This window comes from Pipistrellus hanaki (genome assembly GCF_964339955.1).
Source record: "Pipistrellus hanaki genome assembly, chromosome: 2".
Lineage (NCBI taxonomy): Eukaryota > Metazoa > Chordata > Mammalia > Chiroptera > Vespertilionidae > Pipistrellus > Pipistrellus hanaki.
This window is the reverse complement of record NC_140504.1, coordinates 195,228,607-195,252,241: the sequence shown is the minus strand read 5'-3', so window position 1 is coordinate 195,252,241 and position 23,635 is coordinate 195,228,607. Positions and strand designations below refer to the sequence as shown.

The 23,635-nt window shown below is 60.7% G+C and overlaps 1 protein-coding gene across 2 annotated transcripts in view; it reads right to left on the bottom strand.

Moving 5' to 3' along the window:
* CASZ1 (castor zinc finger 1) overlaps positions 1 to 20,676 on the bottom strand; it is a 150,436-nt gene extending 129,760 nt beyond the window's left edge. The window contains exon 1 of one of the 2 annotated variants that reach the window (XM_084875272.1): positions 20,556 to 20,676. The gene's annotated coding sequence lies outside the window, so the exon portion shown is untranslated. The remainder of the gene's footprint in view (positions 1 to 20,555) is intronic. The other variant, XM_084875273.1, reaches the window with a different exon arrangement.
* Positions 20,677 to 23,635: the final 2,959 nt, after the last annotated feature.

The following is a 23,635-nucleotide window of genomic DNA, read 5'->3' as shown; positions in this document are numbered from 1 at the left end:
CCGTCCATCTGGTCGACCCCTCCTAACAGCCCCTCCTAACAAGCTCACAGGAGAGAGGCTGCTCAGTCCCCCGGGAGGCTTCAGCCAGTGGATCCAGGCTGGAGGTCAGGATGGGGAGGGCGCCAAAAGGCAGAGGGGAGACACAGACAGCCTTGAGCTCTGCGGCCACATGCGTCTCCCCGTGGGCTCGGTGTGAGGCCTGCCTGCCCACAGCCAGAGTCACTGGTGCCCGACCCGTCCTCACTCACCCCCACAGCCCACCCCCCCAGTCCCACCCGATCAGGCGCCCCTGTGCCCCCAGCCTCTCCGCGGAGCCTTCTCGGCCTCTGCCCTGAGCCGGCCTGGAACCTCAGCCGGGCGCCCGCCTCCCGAGTCCCCCTCGGTAGGGTCGGCTCCGTCCCCATGGCTAATTTACACCCGTCAGGGTTTAAAATAGCAGAGGCATAAATGAAAAGTCCAATTTCTTCAAATTTGCATTGTAAAACCATCCTTCAACTTCCTTGAAATAAATTTTACTATTTTATTAGTGCAAACAAAATGGTAATAAAACACTAATACAGCGCCTTGTATCCAGGAGAAGAGCTAAAATTAACATAGAGCGAGCAGTGTTTGCTATTACATTCAATTACCTTTTTACTTGAGATTTACATTCTCATCCCCTTAATCTCCATAGCAGTGGCTTCAGAATCACGCCTGCCTGGGCTCTGCCCTCCCAGGGCCCCCACAGCTGGGAGCCAGGCCTCCCGCCCAGATGGCACTCACCCCGGGCACCGCGCCCACCCCTGCCTCCACCGCTGCCTCTCGTCACAGGTAGCACGTCTCTCTCTTCTCGTCACTTCCTCGCCTCTCGGCCTCAGCACCCGGCAGGCCCCAGCCGGAGGGCTCTGCCACGAGGCACACTCCGACACACGGGGGTCACCACGCAGGTGCGGGGGCCTGGGCCGGGGCCCTGCTCCGCCAGCCTGTGAGGCTCTCTCCCTGGCAGGGAGCGCACGGGCCCTGGGGAAACTGGCATCTCTGGTTTGGCGGGTTGTGGGAGAGGGCCTGCTGCATGGCACAGATGGGGACTCTGGATTATGGCAGGAAGCGCAGCCGTCCTGAAGTGGGGAGGGACCGGGAACCCCGGGGCCAGCCTCTGGCTCCACAGGCGGCAAAGCGGAGGTCCTGGGGAGGGGGGCTGCTTGTGGGGGACAGAGATGGGTGCTCCTTCCTGTGAGAGACAGACCCTAACACCAGAGCGCAGGTCATCCCCCTGACCATAGCCACAAAGCAGCTGGTCTTCCAGGACAGTCCCTTTGTCGCTGGGAAGCGAAGGAGAGCAGAATTCCCCGTCCGGGGCTGGTCATCCCAGCCCTGGGCCATCGGGGGAGACGGCTCTGTCTGCAAGTGGCCCACAGACTCTGTCCTGGTTCCAAATCTGCCGCCGACTGGCTGTGTGTTCTTGGGCAAGTGGCCTCGCCTCTCTGGGCCCATTTCGCCACAGGTAAGACAGGCTCAGGGGTGAAAGGTCACGGCGATGACAGGTCAGGAAGGCCATGAGAGCCCACGGGCTCGGGGAGGCCTCGCCGGGGCACAGGGGCCACAGGATGAGGGGTTCTCATCCAGGCACGGATGTGGGCGTCTGAGGGCGAGGCCAGGCCACCCCGGTCCTCCCTGACTTCGTTTTCTCTCTACTCACAAGCCTCCTGTCTCTCACTGGACAAACCTCTGCCGAGACCCTGCATTATTCCTTCAAAATCCTCCCCACTAATTTTGAAGAAAGAATCCTGGACCAGCCCAGGGTCCAGGCTGCCTCAGGGTTCACGGGGAGAGCTGGTTTGAGAGAGGGGTCGGGGGGGGGGGGGGGGGGCAGGACAAAATGATGTAAGTCCCCTGGCTTTTACTCAGCCTGGCTAGTACAAGCAGGAAAAAGGGTGACGGAGACTAAAGGGGAGACCTGTGCACACACAACCACACACAACCACACACACAATCAGCCGCCCAGTCTCACACATGCAACTGCTCACAGAGTCACACACAATCGTTCTCAGTCTCACACAGTCACACCACCGTCCGCACAATCTCACCCATACTCTCATCTACAATCACTCCGTGATAGACACACAGTCGCTCACAGTCACATACAACCATTCACAATCGTTCACACAGTCTCACAGTCACACAACCCCTCAACCTCACATACAACCACACACAACCACTCCATGTTATACACCCAATCACTCACAGCCAGACACACTCTCATTCACAATCTCACAGTCACACCATCATTCACACAATCTCAGTCACACACAACCACTCAGTCTCACATACAACCACTTGGGTGCTCCTTCCTGTGAGAGACAGACCCTAACACCAGAGCGCAGGTCACCCCCCTGACCATAGCCACAAAGCAGCTGGTCTTCCAGGACAGTCCCTTTGTCGCTGGGAAGCGAAGGAGAGCAGAATTCATGCTGACTCTGTGAGCAGTTGCACCCCTCATCCTGTGGCCCCTGTGCCCCGGCGATCACCCACAGCCACACGCCCTCCTTCGCACGGCCTCACACACACCCGCACACAATCCCTCCCACACTCTCCCATGCACACCATCGCACACACCCCCATTCCCTCCCAAGGTCTCTGCTCCTGAATCTCGTTCCGAGCACGTCGTCCAGCAGCCACGAGGGAGAATGTTCTGGCCCAAACGAGGACCAGGCAAGCCGTCCTCGCCCCCGGCCACCAGGAACTGGGAGTCCCAGGAGAGCCGCCTCTGGGCTCCGGAGGCAGGAATCGTCCTTAACCCACCGGGGGGAGGGCAGCCGCTCGGGCAGGTGGGCACTGCCGGCCAGAACAGCCCCGCGAACACCCGTGCTCGCCGGAGCCCCGCCGGGCTGTCCCGGGGCCAGCCCTTCCCGCCCTGTCGCAGTCTGGCCCGGAGCAAACACCACGGAGCAGCTTTCACCTCCAACAGCCAGAAGGCAAAACCCGCGGCCAGGAGCAGCCGGCCTCCCGCAGAAGGCGCGGCGCTCGGCCTGGGAACTGCGTGCTTTCCTCCCGCGGAACGTTCCCCCCGCGGCGGAGACAAAAGCAAGTTTGTTGTGGAGGTTCAGACGCCTCTTGGGCCTGGTCCGAGTTCTGCCCTGTTTTCCTTTGCCTCTGCCCGCCCCCCGCCCCACCCCCCTCCGGGCCTCCCCGCCTTGGATAAATAAAGCGCCCGAAGCTGGCGCAGGCTGGTAAGGAAAGTACAAACTATCTCTTAATTTTATACTTTTTTTTTTTTTTTTTTTAACGCGCTGGCCTAGGGTTTTGGGCAAAGGACAAAAGCTATTGTTGAACAGCACTGCGCGGAGGTCTGAGTCACCGATACGCCTCGGCTCCCGGAGATCTCCTAGGTTTCTGCGGCTGGCACCGCCGGTGAGCTCAGCACCCGGGGGCCTGGGTGCCAGCATCCCGGCGTCCTGCCCGCCGCCCGCCCACCTGCGGGGCCCGCCCCCTCCCCTCCCCTCCCCTGCCCAGGGCTCCCTGCCCGGCCCACACCTTGGCTTCGCTGGTTTTTAATCATCAGGGAGAATTTAGAGAAAATGTTGGGAAATTAAAAAAGAACAAATCACCGCAGGACGGGCAGACGAACGCTGTAATTTCCGTTTTGGAGGATTGCCTCTCCAGCTTTGTCCGCGATTTTTATATCGTTTCTATCGAGACGTTCACAACCCTTGGCCCTCGGTGGGTGTCCCCCCCGCCCTGCCCACTCACATAATAAACATTGTCCCACGTTTCGAAATCACCTCCGGGTTTATTACTCGCAGAGGTGACCCGGGCTGTCCTATTCTCGGGCTGATGCGTCGAGCAAGAGAGGGAGAAGGGGGTCTGGGGAGACCTCGCCGCCAACTCAATCATTAGCCGCAGGATCCCAGCCAAGGTGGTGGTGGTGGGGGGGGCCTTGGCCTGCCTGAGCCAGACCCCCTTGGCCCTGGGGGGCAGGCAGAGGCCCCGCCCAGGCCTGCGACCTCGCAGCGGGCCATGCACGCCCGCCCCGGTGCCCCGAGAGCCGCCGGGCCGGCCATGGCCTTCACCCCCGCGCTGACCTTCACCCCCGGCCGCACTTCCTCCTCCCGAAGCCCGGGCCGCAGCGGGCCCTCCCGGTGGATGTCTGACTGTGGCAGAGCACTTAGCAGAGACTTTCATTTTCCCATTACCCCAAGGAGAGGAGGTCACCTGGGAAAACGGCACCGGTACTCCCATTCGTCCAGGAGCGGGAGGAAGCGAGTTAAAAGGAACATTCTGCCACTTAACGGAGCCCGCCCGGCCCAGGGGGGGCCGCGGGGTCCCTCTCGCCTCCCCGTTCGCCCCATTTGCTTTCTCCCGGGCAAATCCGGGAGCCTCATTACCGAAGGCATGGCTCCGGGCCAGAGCCAGGTTTCCATTTTGCCGAGAATCGATCACTCCCCGGTGGCCCTGGGGCCTGGGCCTCCGCCGAACCCTCATCCTGTGACGGCCACAATCATGTGAAATGCACAAATCTAATGAATACACGCGCACGGTCCCCGAAGGGAGGAGGCGCCAGGAGGACGTACGTTAAACACTGGATCAGGTGCTGTCCCCTTAGTTAAATCATGGGTAATGTTTTTTTTCCGTTTATTTATCTTCAAAACCAGTTTGGAACCTGGGCCTGCGTTTCAGAGTCCCACCAACCTGCCTCCCGCCCCGTCCCCTTCCGCCAGCTGGGGGAACCCCGGGACGCGTCTCAGCCCCTCTGAGCCCCTTCCCCGGCGGGGCAGGGGGAACCGAACCCGCCCCGCCTGTGTCTCCCAGCCCCACAGGGAGTCACAGCACCGACACCGCCAGGGAGCCGGGCGAATGTCCACTTCCTCCCTCTCTCAACAAACGAACGTTCCGTCCAAGCGGCCGGCTTGCTGCCCCCCCCCCCCCCCCGTGGGGGGACAAACGTAGCCGCTTCACCTGTACCCTCTGCTGTTACACCCACGTTTTCTTCCCTGTCCTCCTGCCCCCCTTCCCCCCCAACAAGGCCCCAGCACACCGAGCTGGGGACGGCCTGGCTCTCCGCTGACTCACCTGGAGGGTGAGGAGGGGGCTCTGGGGGAGGGACCAGCCCCCCGAGGCCTCCTGCACCAGCACGGGCCCCTCCGGGCGCCGGCGGGCCTCACGCGAGGACGGGGAGGACGCGAGGGCCGGTCCCGGGCCGGCACCTTCCTGGCAGCCGCCCTCGGAACAGGTGCCAGGCTGCAAAGGCCACCTGCTCCCGGGGAGGGCAAGGGCCACTCCCGCCGGCGGAGGAGAAGCCAAGGAAAACCAAGATGGCGCCAGCGCCTGGGAGCGACTCCACCCTGGGCCGGGCGGGCCGGCCGGGCCGCCCCCTCGGGGATCCCAGCCCAGCCCTGGGCACGCACGCTGCTCCCCGCTCCCTCCGGCCGGCTCCGGCCGGCGTGTTTGCTTTGTTGGCTCAGCGGTTCTGCTGGCGGGATCCTGGTGGACACAGGGACGGGCCTGAGCCCCCCCCTTCCTGCCTTCCCCGCGGCAGACGGGGAGGAAGGAGTAGTGACAGCGAGAGGAGCAGCCACAGCTACTCCTCGCTCCCGTGGGCCCGTCCTCACAGGAGCCCCACACCACAGGCTCCGTGGTCAGCCCCTTTCCCAGGTGAGGACACGGAGGCTCCTGGCCATGGGGCGGTGCCCAGGTCACAGCACCAACCAGTGGAAATGGACTTGAACCTGTGCCCTGAACCACTTCTCCGGGGGCCTCTGCCCAGGGCCCCCTCCCAGCGTAGACCCTAGAGCCACTGCTCTCCACCAGGCCTCTTCCAGAGGCGCCCCTGACAGCACCCCCAGCACGTGACACAGGAGCCCCAGAGAGCAGGCTGCGCTCCTGCAGAGAGGACGCCCAGAGACGCCGAGGGAGGACATCAGGCTGAAGGGATGCCCGTGTATAAATAGGGGGTGACGGGGGCACCAGCATTCCCTCCCTGGATCTCTCTTTATGTGTGTGTGTGTGTGTGTGTGTGTGTGTGTATGTTTTTTACAGAGAGGAAGAGAGAGAGAGAGAGAGAGTTAGAAACATCAACGAGAGAGAATTATTGATCAGCTGCCTCCTGGGGATGCGCCCGCAACGAAGGTACATGCCCTTGACTGGAATTGAACCCGGGACCCTTCAGTCTGCAGGCCGACGCTCCATCCACTGAGCCAAACCGGTTTCGGCACCTCCCTGGCTCTCTTGATGATGTTTATGGGGGAGATGGGGGGCCTGGGGCCAGGGAACCACTGGCAGGGGCCTGGGCCCAGCAGATACCGGGAGGAGGGGAAGGCCTGGGCCTACGAAAGCCCTCACAGGGCTCGCCTGCTTTGCACACCAGGGACAAGGCAGCTCTGAAAGGGCGCGCCCTCTCTTTTCCCGCTCAGCGAGGCCTCTCCAGGAGGCTGGCCACGGGGAGGGCACCGGCCAGGTCCCCCAGCCCGGGCCACTAGCACCCCCCCCCACACACACACACACACCCCGCCCCGCTGCCAGCAGCAGGTCCCTGGGAGCCGGTGCAGCCCGCGGGGCGGGCGGGGGCCGGGGGGCAGACAGGCTCCAGCCGTGCTGAGCGCAGCACATCGCCTCGTCCAGGGACCAGAGGAGCGCGCACAGCTGGGTCTCCCGTTGATTCAGCCCTTAACTCGTTCGTGATCGCTGGCTGGCGGAGCCACCCGGCGGCAGGGATGGGGTAGGGGGTGTGTGTGGGGGGCAGGGGGCGTGCAGCCATCCCTGGGAGCGGGGGAGGCTGGGTAGAACCCTGCGGGTGATGTTGAAATGCACCGGGAGCAGTCATCCCTGTTTTCAGAGCCCCTCGGAAAAGCAGACAAGCACTGGCAGTTCAGGGAGGGATGGGCGGGCATGTGTGTGTGTGTGTGTGTGTGTGTGTGTGTGTGTGTTAGGTGGGGGCGGGGGGGGGAGGGGGGCAGGGGGGAAGCTCGTGGTCCACCCTCTGCCAAGTTCTCATCCACTGTCAGCTCCAATCCGCTCGGGACTCACTGACTCCCTGGCCTTTTCACCGGGAGAGGAGCCCGCACAATGCGGCGGACTGAGAGCTCCACATTCTCACCGGGCGCTGGGCACGGCCCGCGCGCGCACACACACACACACACACACACACACACACGTCCTCCCAGAGGCCATGGGCCCGACAGCCAGCCGGCCCTGCCAGGGCCACAGCTGCTCTCCCCTCTTTAATAGTTTGGGGGGGTTTCAAATGCATCTTGGCCAGTGGAGAAGTGTGTGTGTGTGTGTGTGTGTGTGTGTGTGGGCACACGGGCACACGTGTGGTGTGTTGGGCAGGGTATGGGCTCCCTCACAAGTAGAAGGACCTGTAAGAGTTCATGTGGGGCTCTAGCTGGTTTGGCTCCGTGGATACAGTGTAGGCCTGCGCCCCGAAGGGTCTCAGGTTCGATTCTGGTCAAGGGCACATGCCTGGGTTGTGGACGTGGTCCCCAGCAGGGGGTGCACAGGAGGCAGCCAACCAATGATTCACTCTCATCATTTATATTTCTACTTGTCTCCCTTTCTCTCTGAAATCAATGAAAATGTATATTTTTAAAAAGAGTTCAGCCTTCACCGGTTTGGCTCAGTGGATAGAGCATCGGCCTGCAGATTAAAGGGTCCCAAGTTCAATTCCGGCTAAGGGCACGATCCCCCCTCAGTGGGGGGCTTACAGGAAGCAGCCAATCGATGATTCTCTCTCATCATTGGTGTTTCTGTCTCTCTATCTCCCTCTCTGAAATCAATATATATATAATAAAATAAGTGGAGCAACAAATTAATGTTTCTCTATCTCTTCCTTCCTTTCCCTCTCTAAAAATCAATCAATAATTTAAAAAAAAAAAAGTTCATTGGGGGGAAGCTTCAACTCTTCCTTTTGCCCAGAGAGAGGAGGGATGTGAGAGGGGGAAAGAGGGGACCCAAATAAAATCCCAGAAGAAAGGGATGGGGGGCTGTGTGCTCATTTAAGCTCATTCTGGGAAGTTTTTATTTTGGAGAGATCAGCCTGTGGTCGGGGAGTGTCCCTGAGAACTCGGCAGCCACAAACGCTTCAATAACCGTTGCTGTTATAATAACGGTGGTCCCCGCTTTTCCCGTGCTCGCTCAAGGCCTGGCCCTGTCTACGGAGCTCTCACGCCCATCCACTCACACCAGGACCCCGAGGACCCACGAGGCAGGTGCTGACACTGTCCGCCCAGCTCCTCGGGGTGAGAGCCCCAAAGACCCAGCGGGAGAGAGATGTAGACCCCGCTCCCCCTGACTCCACCCCCACCCTGTCGTCCTCCCCAGGAGAGAAGCACCGGCCGTGGGATCAGAAGAGAAGGCGGCCCTGACCGGTTTGGCTCAGTGGATAGAGCGTCGGCCTACGAACTGGAGGGTCCCGGGTTCGATTCCGGTCAAGCGCATGTACCTGGGCTGCGGGCACACCCCAGTATGTGCTGGAGGCAGCTGGTCGGTGTTTCTCTCTCATCGATGTTTCTAACTCTCTATCCCTCTTTCTTCCTCTCTATAAAAAATCAATAAAAAATATTTTTAAACAGAGAGAGAGAGAGAGAGAGAGAGAGAGAGAGAGAGAAGGCGGCTGCAGCACCCAGAGGCCTGGGGGCAGGCAGGGAGCCCCTTTGACATCCGGGTATGTCCCTGCTGCCCAGCCCCCACCTCCATCACTGCCCCTTGGGGTCACCCTTTGGCCCGAGCTCTGAGGGAGCGTCCCGAGACCGTCCGGCCAGCAGAACTCTGTGATGATGGGACCGTGCTTATTGGCCGCCCAGGCCAGGAGCCCCGGCCACAGGCGGCCACGGAGCGCCCGCAATGTGGCCGGTTCACTCCATTTCTTTAACTTCTCGCATGGACTGGCGGCTCCTGCACTCCCAGCATCCCCCCGGCAGCCTCTCCCCCGGCACGGGGCCGCTTTGGAAATGAACGAAAAGAGACGGAGGCATGGCCGCCAGGAGGGCCCTCCCCTCGGCACAAAGCTCCTCCCACCTGTCACGCCGCTCCAGGATCACCCGCCCGCCCACGGCCCTCTTCTGTCTTCCCTCTTCCTCCCTTCGTTCCTTTCCTTCTCTCTTTCCTTCCTTCCTTCTTTACAAAAACTGAGTTAGCCGAAACCGGTGTGGCGAAGTGGATAGAGCGTCGGCCTGCGGGCTGAAAGGTCCCAGGTTCGATTCCGGTCAGGGGCATGTACATTGGTGGCGGACACATCCCCAGTGGGGGTGTGCAAGAGGCAGCTGGTCGATGTTTCTCTCTCATTGACGTTCCTAGCTCTCTCTCTCTCTCCCTTCCTCTCTGTAAAATATCAATAAGATATATTTTTAAAAAATTGATTTGACAGAGAGGAAGGGAAAGAGAGAGAGAGAGAGAGAGAGAGAGAGAGAGAGAGAGAGAGAGAGAGAGAGAGAGAGAGAGAAACATCCATCAGTTGCCTCTTGTACGCGTCCCAACCAGGGATCAAATCCGCAACCTGGGTTTGTGTCTTGACCGAGAATCGAACCGCCACCTTTCGATGCATGAAACTTCACTACAACCAACTAAGCCACCCAGACCAGTTTCCTTCCTTCCTTCCTTCCTTCCTTCCTTCCTTCCTTCCTTCCTTCCTTCCTCCCTTCCTCCCTCCCTCCCTCCTCTCCTCCCTTCCTCCCTCTCTCTCTCCCTCCTTCCCTCCATCCCTCTCTCTTTCTTTCTCAGAGAAAAAGCATCAGTTTAATTAGATAAATCCTCGGAGCACGTGGCTGGAGTCGGTAATGGAAATAACCTGCTCCCAGATCTCCGATAGTGAAACAGGAACCGGAGCGTTTGGCATAGCGCAGTGAAATGGGAGAGGCCGATGGGGTTTCATACCTCATCGCCCATAAGTGCCCCTCGCCCCTCTGGGCCCCGCACAGCCCCCGTGCCCTTGCCGTCTTAGGTCGCTGCCTCTCCTCCTGCCCGCCCCCCTCCACCCTCACCCCGCCCAGGATCACCCCCTCCCCGCCCAGATCACCCGAGGGGGGCGGCCAGCTCCCCCAAGCCTCCGCAGGGAGCTCCAGTCACCCAGGGGCCCAGCCCCGGCCCAAGGCCGCCTGCTCCTCATCTCCCCTCACCCCGAACCCTACTGCCCGCTGAGCGAACCTTAGCTATGATGGCGGTCCTCTGCTTACTGCTCAGGAGACAGGAACTCCAACCCCCATTTCACAGATCGTGGGGACAAAGGATGAGCCAGGTGGGCCTGCTCCATGGGGAGAAGCATGATCCGCACGGGGCGCAGCCTGACCCCAAGACACGCTCCTAACCCCCGCCAGCCACGCCGTCTCCCCCAGCGCAGAGCCGGGCACGCCGCCTCCGGGACCCCGGGCACGCGGACTGAGCCTCAGGCTGTCAGGCACAGGCACCCGTGCCAGTCCCAGGTCTGCCCCACCCCGCCCCACCCCCCTGCCTCCGGTCCCAAAGTCCCAAACCCGCCCCTTCCCCAAGCTCTGGAGCATCAGTCTGGCCACACAGGGAACAGACCCCAGTGGCCCCTGTCCTGTTGGGGGTTCCACTCTGGATGTGGCTACTGTCTTGCTTCTTGTCCTCTTCGGACTCATCGTCAGCAATACCAGGAGATCCCCAAGGCAGCCCGAGCGGTGAGACACAGAATCAGGAATCTCTATGGCGCCCCGCACCTGGCGGAGCCCCCGCCCTGATTTCAGAGGGCCAGGTCCCTCCCCTCTCCCGCCCACGTGCTCCCACCCTCACCCCACACAGGCGCCAGGCCTGTCCTAAACACTCCGCGTGTCTCCGTGCATCCAGCCCAGAAAGGTGGGTGCTGCTGCCCCCATTTCACAGGTGAGAAAACCGAGGCGCGGGCCCGTTAACGAACTGATCTGAAGCCACGGCTCTGATTCCCAGCTCCCCGGCCCGGAATGCACAATCTAGACTATATCCCAGCTCTTCACGGGATCTGGGGTTCAAAGCAGCTAAGCACACCCCACACCCTCCGTGGGATCCCCAAGATTGCCTGAAAAACCCCGGCCCACGGAGCCCCGCCTCCAGTGATAAGAGAACCAACCTGCACCCTGATACAGAAACGCAGCCCCCACACCACACAGGACATCCGGGTCCCCTCTGACCCGGACAGCATCTTCCGGAAAACCAGCCTCTCTGACCTGGGGGCACCCTCCCTTACCACGGTGAGCGTGGCGAATTCCTCACGTGGCCTCATTAGTTCAAGGGCCTCCCTTTCCAGCTACGAGGACAGCTGACCCCCAGGGCGGCCCTGTGAGGGCAGCGGGGTCAGGGGACATTTGCAAAGAGGGGAAACTGAGGCCCAGAGAGGTCAGCTGACGTGCCCACGGCCACACAGTGGTGTACTGCAGAGCTAGAACTGCTAGGGGCCTCCTGAGGCCTGGGACCGGACCTCAGCGGAGCCCTGGCCCACCCAAGTCCCCCCCCCCAGCACCCCGGGCCAGGTCCCCCCAAGGATCAGATTCCCTGGAACTCCCTGAGGAGCCGCCGGGACGCGTGCGCCTGGAAATGGCCCTCACAGAGCAACTGCACAGCTGAGCTCCCCGCGAGCAGGGGTGCGGGCGGAGCCGGAGACGCTGGCACGGCCCCCGTGGGTACTCTGCCAGCAATTAGTGCTGGGGAAGGGTGCCAGCCTGGCAGAGCTAATCCCCCACCCTGCTTCTCATTTACACACACACACACACACACACACACGCACGCACATGCTCACCCACGCCGGGACCAGCAGCACAGAGGCCTGGCAGCTCCTTTCGGTAAATCCCGTCAGCAGGGCACACGCAGGGAGGGCATGTCACTGGCTCCGGCTGCTTTTAACAGCGGAGGAGCAGAAGCCGCCCGCCATCAACGCGTCCTGCCCCCCCTGCGGGCTTCCCCCCGCTCCGTCCCCAGCCTCCCTCCCCCGCGCCCACGCACCCCCTTCTGCATGCTCCCCGAAGTTGCTTTCCAAAGGAAACACAATTTAAAAACAAACAAACAAACGAAAAACGCAAAGCCTGACGACCGTGAGTCAAACCTGAACCGTGTCTCCCTGGGTCCCCAGAGGAATGGAGCCGTGCTTGGGAATGACCTTGGCCAAGCCCCTTCCTCGGACACCCCGGAGGCCCAGGGAGTGCCCGGCGGAGAAGGGGGGCTGCCTTTGGCCTGGAGGGGGCCCCTCTACCTGAGCAGGTGCGGTGTCTGAGGGGGACCCGCACATGGCCCCCTCCCCCTGCGGGCCTGGGTCACCTCCACAGCAGCCCTGCTCCCCCGGCTGCGGCAGGCGGGGGCGGGAGTGGCTGCCGTCACCCCTCTGCCCCCTCTGCCCCCTCCGTCCCCCTCCGTCCCCCTCCGCCCCCCACGGTCCCGGAGGATGGGAAAGAAGCCCCCGGAGCCAGGGACCCTGGAGGATCCTTCGCCCGGGCTTACAAGATCTGTGAGGCCCTTAAAGTATAAGCGGTATTTATGCTTATGAGGTTTTTTTATTATTAAGAGGGTTCTCACAGGGGGCGCGTGAACTCAGGAAGAGAAGAAGCAGAGACACAGACACACACACACAGACACACACACACAGACACAGACACACACACAGACACAGACACACACACACACACAGACACACAGACACAGACACACACACAGACACACACACACACACACACACAGAGACACACACAGAGACACACACAGACACACACACAGAGACACACACAGACACACACACATACAGACACACACACAGACACACACACACACACACAGACACACACACACACACACACACCCCTGGCCCAGAGCACAGGCTGGGCTCCGCTGGCCCTCAAGGGGCCCTGACCGCGGCCTCCTCGCCCCCGGGGAGCTGGCCGGCCTCCTCCTGGCTCTGCCTGGGAGCCGGTCCCTGGGGGCTGTGCCATGCCCAGGGCCAGTCCGCCAGGAATGCCACAGACGCGGCCGAGGACGGCCCGGGAGAGCCCACCACGGGAAGGAGAGAGGAAGCCAGCGCTGCTCCGGGAAAACCTCAGAGATCCTTTAAGCCACCTAGTGTCCGGAGCTGAGCTCTGGCCGGCTGTCTCTCCGCTTCCCAGAGGGCCAGCCCGCGGGAGCCGGAGGCAGGGGCTGGGGCAGAGCGGGCTGGGAGACAGAGCCCAGGCAGGGCTGCCCCGGGGCCGCCTTCCCCTCGCCCCAGCAAGCCCCCTTCTCCTGGAGATCCCCCCACCCCAGCCTCCAGGCCTCCGGAACCCCACCCCCGCCCCCAGGGCTACTCGGGCCTCCCCCTCCCACCCCCGCCTCTGCTCCCTCTGCTCTCTGTGTCCTCAAGACTCCTCTCACCTTGAGAAGTGTTAGGATTACCCAGCATTTACACTCAATGCTCCTCTTTATTCCTTAAGACTTATTAAGAATGATAATGAGTTCCGAAGGAGCCACATCTCTCCCTCTCTCTCCCTCCCCCCCACCCCCGCCTCCTCCCTCTCCTCTCCTTCCCTCCCTCTCCCCCACCCCCCTCCTCTGCTCTTTCCCTACGTGTCTTCTCCACCAAAGACACACAGGACAAACCCAGACCGAAAGGGGAAAGGAATTCCACCAACATGGAACCAGGGCCCTCGAGGATTTATATGTAGGAAACCCCTCTCTCTTCTCCCCTCTCCTCAGTGGCTCTCAATTATTCAGATTTTTAAAAAAAAACAAAACACCACACAATTCCCCATTCCCTCCCCACCGCCCAGGCCACCCCTCACTCTGCTGGACTCTGCACAGAGGGAGCGGGAGAGGGCCGGGCCTGCCGGCACCACCCGGGTAGCGTGCAGCCGGGAAACGGTTGATTAATTTTTGCAGAATTAACGACGCACTTTAGCTACCCCCCCAATCCCCCCCCCCAAACGCTGGGGCTTCGGAAACACAGTAACCTCACTTGGTGAACGTGAGGGGGCCTCTCCCCAGTGGCCTCCTGGGGCCGGGACACGGGCGGCCTGGCGACAGATGGACGACACACAGAGATGCCCAAGGCCAGGCAGCAGCCAGGCCCGCGCACCGACCGGCGCGGTACCCACGGGGGACATCCCCGGGCAGCCAGAAGCCACGGCCAACTTTCCGCTACTGGAGACTTTTTAATTTCACAACAAGGAAGCCGGCAGGCAGCGGGCAGAGCGAACACAGGTCCTCGGAGCCGGTGAGGGCGCCCGAGCTCGCACCCCCTGAGCCGCTCCGCGCTCCAGCATCCCGGCAGAGGGCCCGCCTTATCGGGCTGCGGGCTGCCCTTCACCGGAGGGGAAGAACATATCCTAATGAGATTACCGTTTTTAAAATGTCTATAAATTAAATCTCCCTCTCCTCCCTCTCCCTCTCTCCCTCTCTCTCTCTCTCCTCTCTCTCTCCCTCTCTCCCTCCCTCCCTCCGTGAATCTCCCCGTGAGCTGCCTGCTCCGCCAGGCGTGTTTGCCTGTGCCGGCGCTCTGCTCACGTCTGTTTTCTGATATAGACATCAAGAGGTTACGGGCTCAATTACCACTTCGCTGGAGCCTCCGCATCAGACCTGCCCGGCCTTCTCCTCTCCTCTCCAGAAACCAGACACCAGACAAATCTCCCTTCTGCCTGATATTTTTATTTTTAAAGCCAAACGCCGAAAGGTTCCTTCAGTCGACTCACGGCCTTTTCTGACTTACCTCCCATGGCCGAGGGGGGGGGGGGTATCCTTTTTAATCACGTTGGAGCATACACGTCCTAGGAAAGCTTTCCTCTTCCTCCCACTCCCCTTTCCTAAGGACACGCACCAAACCCTGTCTGCCCGTGACATTCCAGAAAGCCGGGGCCGGCGTGCGGGTGCCTGCTGGGGGCATGTCTGCGGGGAGGGGGCCGAGCTGGGGCGATCTGTGGGGTGTCTGGTACGTTTCTAAAGTTAAGGGGTGACACCATCAGGCTTCTTATTAGCAAAAGGCCCACTTCAAGAGGGAAGAACACACGTGGAGATTTTTTTTTTAAAGAGGAAAGCATTGCTTCTGCCTTCCCCGATACTGTCACTGGATACAGAGGGAGGAGATGTGCTGTCTATATCATTTTATATCCTCAGAAGCCACCCTCCACCAAAGAAAATGTAGTCTTAAAAAAAATCTAGTCATCATAGCTCCTGATTCCTGAGAAGCAGAAATCAGCTTCGAGTTATAGGTCTAAGGGGGAGAAAACACACACACACACACACACACACACAAAATAACCAAAACAAAACCCCACTAGAAATATGGAAATATTAACCAGAGGGGATTCCAAAAGCTACTTTTCCAGGAAAAAGCACTTGAGATAAAGGCTGGAGCAAGTGGGAGCTCAAGGTGAACCGAAAAAGGAAAACTTTGCCTTTCCAATTAACTGGACTTGGAGAAAGCAGGGGTGCGGTGGGAGGGGTGGGGGTGGGGGGGGGAGAGACCGCGATGCTCCCAACTCATTAATTCTCTCCTGTAAACAATTTAATTAAATTCTGCTAAATGCAGGAGAAACACTGGTTCTGGAGTGCTTCCCCCACCTCAAAAGCGAATTCCTCCCGGCTCCTCCCCAGCGTGCCCCCACGGCCGCTGCCGGCCTCCAGCCGGACACCCAGCCCGGAGGCCGCCCTGCTCACGGCGGAGAGAATGACAGCCTCATATGTCTGAAAGCTGACACTCCAGCTTTTAAAAGAAATAGAGGAAAATAAGCTGTTGACTTCTTGGTTAAAGTATTTTCTTGTTCTAACTCATGTTCTTATGTCACCGGGCTAAAAAAAGAGAGAGAAAGAAAGAGAGGAGAGAGAGAGAGAGAGAGAGAGAGAGAGAGAGAGAGAGAGAGAGAGAGAGAGAGAGAGAGAGAGAGATGACTTTCCTTGAATGATCTGTTTAACCTAAGCCAGGGGAAAAAAAAGAAAGTCATTAATTACTTATGTGAGCTATTGCTTCAGAAAGACAATAAACCTGCCCGGTCGCCATGGATATGACATATTTGCTCTGAAAACAACACAATAATTAGCAAAGGGGAAAGATACAAGGAGAATATGCAAACTCCTGAGTTTAAAGCTACAGTGTTCTTTTCTGCGCGTAAGCCTCTGCTCTGTTTGCGGTCCAAATCAAACACGTTTTTAAAATACAGCCATTCTCCTTTGAGCTGGGACCAACACCCATTCTACCCACCCAGCCCCCTTTCCAAAATGGAATAATTTAAAGGAGAAGCAGGATGGCCGAATGGGGGAGGGGGGGGGGGACCGAGAATTACCTCTGTTTTATTTCCTATGGCAGGGGTGGAGTCTGAGGTTTTTTTTTTTCTTTCTTTCTTTCTTTCTTTCTTTCTTTCTTTTTCTTTTTTTTTTTTTTTTTAAGTGTGCTCTTATTTAGCACTGGACCTTCTGGCCAGATATAAATTTATTTATGAAAGCCAAATGCCCTGTGTGTGGCTCACCCCTCCCCAAAGTGAATGGAAGTGGGCAGGGCTGGGGTGGGGGTGGGGGGTCACGTTGGAACAGGAAAGTATATTCAGAAAGCATCAGCCGCGGAGAGCGACCACTGCCCCCACCTCCAAGAAAATGGAGCCCAGGCCTTACTTTAATATTAAAAATGCATCGAATGGCGTTACCTACAACTTGGTCCCAAAGGATCATTAGGAAATGCAATCGCTTTGTATCATATCTGTCAGCGTGATAAACATCGGCGTGGCGAGTAGGTTTGCAATTTTTCAGAGTGTCACCAACCCAAGATAATTTTTTCTCCCCTGCTTTACTTTCTTAATTCATTGCACCCACTCCTCTCCACTTCAGAGATCCACCGACGGCTCCCTGAGGAGAGGGGAGAAGGAGGGAAAGTTACTATGTCGCTCACACCCCAGACCGAGGTCACTGATATTCTCTTAAAGAGGAGGAAAATGGGGACTTGGAAATATTTGAGAATTTAAAAAAAATAATAAAGCATTCTATTGAGGGGGGGAAAAACAGCACTCTTCCCCTTTTCCCAGAGGCTAATTCTCCAAAAACAGATGGTCAGGATCTAAAAGAGAAGCAAATATACCTCAACCCCCACAGGCAGAGAAATCTAACTTTGAACTTCTTTTTAAATTAAGAAAAAGGGGGGAGGGCAAGATAAACTATTAATAAGTATGAAAAATTAGCTGAGCTACAAGTTTTGTTTTTCTTATTCAAGACATTCTTTCAACACAAGGGGAGCAGATAGAAAGGAGAGGTTCACATTTGACTGGCTTCCTATTTTTTTTAAACAATAGTTGGTTTTTTGTGTGTCTTTTTTTTTTTTTTTTTTAGATTGGACCCTTTGATCTTGAAAGAATTTTGCTCTTATATGATGGGGTAGAAGGGGGTGGTGGTGAAATGATCTGTTTTAAATGATGATGCAACTTAGGGATCAAAGCCTTCGCTTTCTTCTAGCCATAATAAGCTGTACTTGCCACAAAGCGTGAGTCTCCCGGCTCCTCTCCTTCCTCAGGAGGAAATAAAAATGCACCGAGACCCAGAGAAAAGAGAAAAGACGCTAAGTCCCAGCAAGGTGCAAAGTCTAAAAAAAAAAAAAAAAAAAAAAAAAAAAGAGGGAAGTACTGCCCCTTTAAACGTTTTAGTGCATATGGAGTTTGATTTCTGAAAGAGATCAGTTTAACATCTCCATAGAAACCAGCAACAGATTATCATCAACAGAATAAATAACTAGTCTAATAAATTAAACAGAAGGCATAAGATCGCTGGAAACCTGATTACCGAAGTTCAACAATATTCCCCATAAACTCTCGTTAACCGCCTCTGGGGGGGGGGGGTGCTGTCTCTCCACTTCGCCGGCTTCCGGGGAGAGAGGCGGCGGCCACGCGGCCCGCGGAGGGTCCGAGTGCGGACAGACCCCAGCGCGGAGTCCGGGGAGCGGGAGGCGGCGGAGCCGGGCGGGGGCCGCAGACCCGGGGGCGAGGGCGCAGGGCGCCGCCGGCCGCCGCCAGGGCGCAGCCACCGGGCGCAGCCACCGAGCTCCGCGCCGGACGCCCGCCGCCCAGCGCCCCCTCTGGGCACGGGGCGCGCAGCCCGGGCGGCCGCCCCCCTCACCGCGCCCGGCGCAGCTGCTCCGGCTCAGCCCGGACAGCTCCCTGCAGGACAGCGACGATCATGTGTGTGTGCGTGCGTGTGTGTGTGTGTGTGTGTGTGTCTGTGCGTGTGTCTGTGTGTGCGTGAGTGCGTGCATGTGTGTGTGCGTATGCATGTGTGTGCGCGCGTGAGAGTGTGATTGTGCATGTGTGTGCGTGTGTGCGCGCGCGTGTGTGAGTGATTGTGCATGTGTGTGCGTGTGTGTGTGTCCGCGCGCGTGCCCCGGTGCGGGCGCGGGGAGGGGGCGCACCAGTTTACCCAGCGATCTGCTCCCCTGCTCGCCCTCCCGGCGCGTCTACACCGGCTCCGTGTACACCGGCTCCGGGGCGATCGCTAACTTTGTCCGTCAGCCGCCCGGCCTCCTCCCCGCGCTGCTCGGCGGGGTCGAGGTGTCGGTGGGCCAAGCGCACGTTCGGAGGGTCCTGCCTCCAGACTCTGCTGGGGGAAGCGACGCAGGAACCTCCCCAGACCCCCTCTCCAGGGGCCCTTTGGTCCGGTGGGTTTGGGGAACTTCCAAGCTCCTTGGTGGGGTGTTTGCTGCTGTTTCCCGGTGAACAGATCGTACACACCCGCACCCGCACCCTCCCCAGCGGACTGGCAGGCGGTCCTCGCCCCGCCGGCTTCCCGCGGAGCCGGCTGGCTCGGGAGGAACTTGGGTGTCGGGAGAAGCGGCCCCTCCACCACGGACACTCTTCTCCCCCAACTCCGGCCCGGGCTGGGGGTCCCCGGGAAGAAGGATCTGCACCCACCTCCTAGGGAAAATCTATGATTATTATTTTAATCTGCTCCCCGTGTCCCTGGGCCGTGATTGACGGCGCATACACCTGTTCCCTCCGCGGCCGCCGCTCCCAGCGCCGGGGCCGGCGTCCGCCCCAGCCCCGCGGCCCCGCGCCAGCCCCTGCGCCGTCCTGCACCCCGCACCCAGGGGTCGCCCCCTCCCCTCCCCTCCCCTGCCAGGCCGGTCCGGCCCTCCCGCTCCCGGCGGCCGCGCTGGCCGCGGAGAGAGAGAAAGAACAGAAAGCAAAACTTCCTGGCGGCCACGGCCATCAGCTGCACATTCTGCAAATGCCACCGAGTAAAAATAAACCGGCCGCTCCGCCCGCCGGCCGCTCACCCCCGCGCCCCGCCGGCCCCCTGCCCCGGGGCGCCCTGCGGGTGGGAGGGCCTGAGCCCCACGCCCGCGCCCGGGAGCCCCGCACCCCGTCCGCCTCTGCCGGCACCGAGCGCGCTCGGCCCCGGAGCTCGGCCCGTGGAGACCAGGTGGCCGGCCCTGTGCCCTGCGCCGCGGGGCGCCCCTCTGCGCCCCTCAAAGCCACCCTTTTCTCCGTCCTCCAGCCGGTGCGCCCCTGGGTTCAGACTCCTCTTCCCCAAACGCTAAGCCCCCCAATGTCACCCTCAGCCCAGCCTCGGGGCGCAGAGACCCCGCCGTCCCCTCTAACTCCGCGGCCCAGGCCCCTGGGGGCGCACCCCTCCGCCCGCCCGCCGGCCCAGCGCCCCAACTTCTCTCCCGGCGCACCCGACACCCGCCGCGGCAACTCCCCGAACTTTTCCCCGGACACAGGGGCTCCGGCCCGCAGCCGCCCGGCTCCGGCTCCTCCGAGCCGGTGCCCGGCTCCCCGCGCCCGGCAGTGCCAGCTCTGTGCCCTGTGCCCGGGGAGCCCGGGCGGGGTGGCCGGAGCGGGGAGCCACTCGCCGGGGCGCCGAGCAGCGCACTTGAGACAAACTTCCCGGCACAGATGGAAAGGGGCCGCCGCTCCCCCACCCAAACCGCCGCCGACCTCCGCTTTCCCACCCGGACCCCCCCCCCTCCCCGGACACACTGCGCCTCGGCGAACGCTGCCTACCTCGGCGGCAGCACCCACACCCGGGAGCGGGGCGCGGGCGCCGGCTGGAGGGTGTCTCCCGTCCACCCGTCTTCCCCCGGCAAAGTCTTGCAAAGTCACCCCGGGCGCCCCTCACCCCGGCCTCCTCCTCGGCCCCGAGGGCACGGGAACCCCTGCCACTGGGGGGGGGGGGTGGTACGCGGGGGGGAAGGGGCGATACCACGGTGTTGGCGAGGATCTGCCCCCACTCGGCAGGCCCGCGGCCAGGGGGGCGCCCCCACCCTATTCGCAAAGTCCTGCACTTGCGCCCCGCACCTCCCCCTCTCTCCCTGCCCCGCCACCCACCCCCTCGGCTGGAATAAGGGACCCCCGGCAGGGGTAGCCCTCCCCGCCCCCGGGGCCGCGCGCTGGGCATTCCCCGGCCGCGGCGGGCGGCGCGCCCCCCGCGCCCCGGTGCCAGCCCCCGCGCCCCCTGCCCCCCGCGCGGCCGGAGTTGGGTGGCAGCCGCCGCGCGCGCTGGCTGGCTGGCTCTCCGCTCGCTCGCCCGCCGGCTCCCGGCTGCACACGGAGCCCCGGGGGTGGGCGGCAGCACCTGGCCGGGGGCGAGGCGCGGAGGCACCCCGGGAGTCCCGGGGAGCCGCGGGGCGGCGGGGGGCGCGGCGGCGGGAGCGCCGAGTCTCTTACCTGCACTTGGGGCGGCTTTGGGTGACTTTCCAAGTCCGGGCGAAAAATGTGTGTGTGTGTGTGTTTGGGATGGAGCGCCGCGGGCGCGCATGCGCTGCCCAAAGTTGCCGGATCCTGGATTTTTCGCTCCCAGTCTCCGCTGTCGCCCGCTGTGATTATGGAATTCTCCGCGGCCGGGCGGGCGGCTGGGTGGCCTGCAAAACCCGGGCCGGATCGCGGGGCCGGGCTCCGCTCCACCCTCGCACCCCCAGACCTTCCCCTCCCGGTTTCTTCCCGCCCACCTCCCAGGGCTGAGCGCTGTCTGCACGCACCCCGAGGTGCGGCCTGCCCAGGAGCATCTGAGGGCCCGGCTTCCTTTTGCGGCTGGGGAAGCTTTCCACGCGTCCCAACTGAGTGGGGCTGGAGCTGGAGCTGGAGGGGTTGGGGGGGGGGCGGAGAAAAGGGGTGAGGGGGGGTTACTTTTCACCTGTTCGGAACTCCAGAGAGCCAGTGGGCTTGCCACTTTCCCCCAAGAACTAGCTCTTCTCTGCAAGTTAAAACGCTAAGCGCGAGATGTTCTCCCTGCTCCCTATTGGCTTTGCACTTATACTTTGCGAGGAAGTTGTTCATTCATTCCGTTGTGCAAGAAATAGATCCTTCAGCGAGCAAGGTAGGCCGAGAAGAATGGGGGGGTGGGGGGGAGGGGGGCGTGTGTGCAAATACTGAACACGAAAAGAAATGAATAATAGTATTTCAGAGAGCGAAAAGGTCTGTGAAGAACATAAAACAAGGCAATAGGATAGAGAGTGTCTTAGGAGAGCTAATTTCTCCCCTCTTGGGGAAAGGGGAGGGAGGGCCTCTTTGAGGGGGACACCTTAGGACACCATTGGAGACACGCCCTCTTTCCCCCCCCTCCTGGGCCCTCCCGGTACCTCCCAGCTGGCCCACGGTGGCCACACCGGGCTGGGCCTGGAGGCCAGCAGCAGTCCTCTGCCCAATGGCTCCGGCCCTGCCTTTCTCGGTCAGGCCACCCCCACCCAGGATGGAGCTGGTCGCTGTACCTGTTTTCCTTCTGCGCAGGGACAGGATGCAAAGTGCATCAGACCCGAGAGAAAGGGGGGAACACTCCGATGGGGAGATAAGGGAGACCTGGAGCACAATGGCCAAATTGGCCGAATGGCTTAACGATTCGTGGAATAAATGAATAAAAATCCGAAGTGTGGCCCACAGGTTGGAGAAGTGCTCGGCCGAGCACCATGCCGCGGGCCGGTGAACACAGCGGCAGGCCGGTAGGGTTTGGGCCTCGTGGACCAGGTCTCACGGAGTTTCTCCGGCTGGGGAGTGACCAGAGGATGCTGGCTGTCCGAGAGAGGCATCTGCGGGGACGCAGCCCAGGCCTGCCTGGGCCGGAAGTCAGTGGGTAAATGGGTCGAGACGGGGGACTCTGTGGTCCTCTGGCCCTGAGGTGGCCAGGATTGTTCCTCCTCCACCCCACGCCCTTTAGATGCTGCGTGAGCTCTGCTCCTTGGAGACGGGCGGAGAAGAACCCCGCTCAGACACACAGCTTGTCTCTCTGCCACCGGGAATGGCGGGGCATGAGCTCAGGATCTGTCTGCCAGATTTGGGGGTGAGACACAGCTCTCGAGTCCATTCCGTTTTCTCCCTCCCTGAGCCCCATAACTAACAGGAAGCAGCCACACGTCCACAGTGAGCAGCCCCTATGGACCCATCCCTCTCCGTGGTCGCCATTCCCCCATCAGAGCCTCCCCTTCAAAGTCGCCCCAGAAGTGTCTGCCGGTCTACCAGGCCCTCGTGGCTGGTGACTCGGCAGAATGCACGGCCCCAGAGGTCTCCAGCCGGATCCCGACCTTCTGCCGAAGGAGAAACTGAGGCACGGTGAGAGGGAAGGGACCCGAGGAAGGTGTCCTCACATTTGAGTCTCCGGGGCAGTCTGAGGAAGTGGGCTTTGGGGGCAGGGAGGGGGTCCCCCCTAGCGACCCGCCATCAGAGAGTGACCCCGAGGAAGGCATTGGACCCCCTGTGCCTCAGTTGCCTCCCAGAGAAACGGGGGAGGGGGGTACTAATAGGACTTTACTGCCTGGGCCCGTGGAGAGGCTAAAAGGAGTTAATGCAGGAAAAGTGCCCGGGCCAAGAGCGTGATCGATAAATGCCAGTAATTGTCACTGCTCCTTGGGACATCCAGTGCTCCCTCTCCTTCTCAGTGCTTCCTGTGCTCTCCCTCCCTGCCTTCCCTCTGCCCGTTCCCCTCCAGCAACAGCTTCACTCATTCATTGGGCGGGCGTTTTCCCAGAGAGCCTCGTGCGGAGCAGATCTGACCGGGCCTGGGCCTGGGGCTGGGGAGACAAACACGAACCCAACAGCCAGGCCTGGGAGGAGCTGGCTGAGGAGCCTGCGGGCCAGCCCCCTCCCCGTCCCCCAACAGCCACACCTCACCCTCAACCTTGTCCTCAAACATGTATTCTCCCCTCCACGTTTCCTCAGGCGCGACTCCATCCTCCCACCCCCGAGGGGTCTTTCTGTATCCCCCGAAGGCACCTCATTTAGGGTGGGGGGGCTGGAAACTGACACCAAAGGGGCGAGGCGAGAGCACCCCAACATTGGCCCCTGGCCGCTCAGCCTCTCGGTGTCCGTGTCTGCTCTCCGCTCCCACTGCCCTGCAGGGACTGAAATCAGATGCTTTTCTCCTCTTGGGCTTCCTTTTAGCATTTCCTGAGCTTTCCCTAAAAGAACACAAAGGCTTTCTGGCTTTTTCCTGGTCACCAAGATCTGGCCAGTGCCTGTCCCCGGACCCCATCTCCCTCCAGCCTCCCCTCGGTCACATTGCCCCCTCCCCTCGGCCCCCCCCCCCCCCCCCCGCACACACACACACTAGCTCCGGAAAACACCAAGCTGCCCTGCCTCAGGGCCTTTGCACTGCTCTCTCTGCCTGCAATGCTCCTCTTGGGGCTGCTCCTGGGCAGCATTCGGGCCTCCGCTCCCTAAAGCAGCTCCCCGGCCTCTCTCTACCACGGCACCTGAGTGTCCACTCTGAGTCTGCCTCTTCCGGTGCCCCCTGCTTCCTGCTCAGCTGCCCCGGGTCG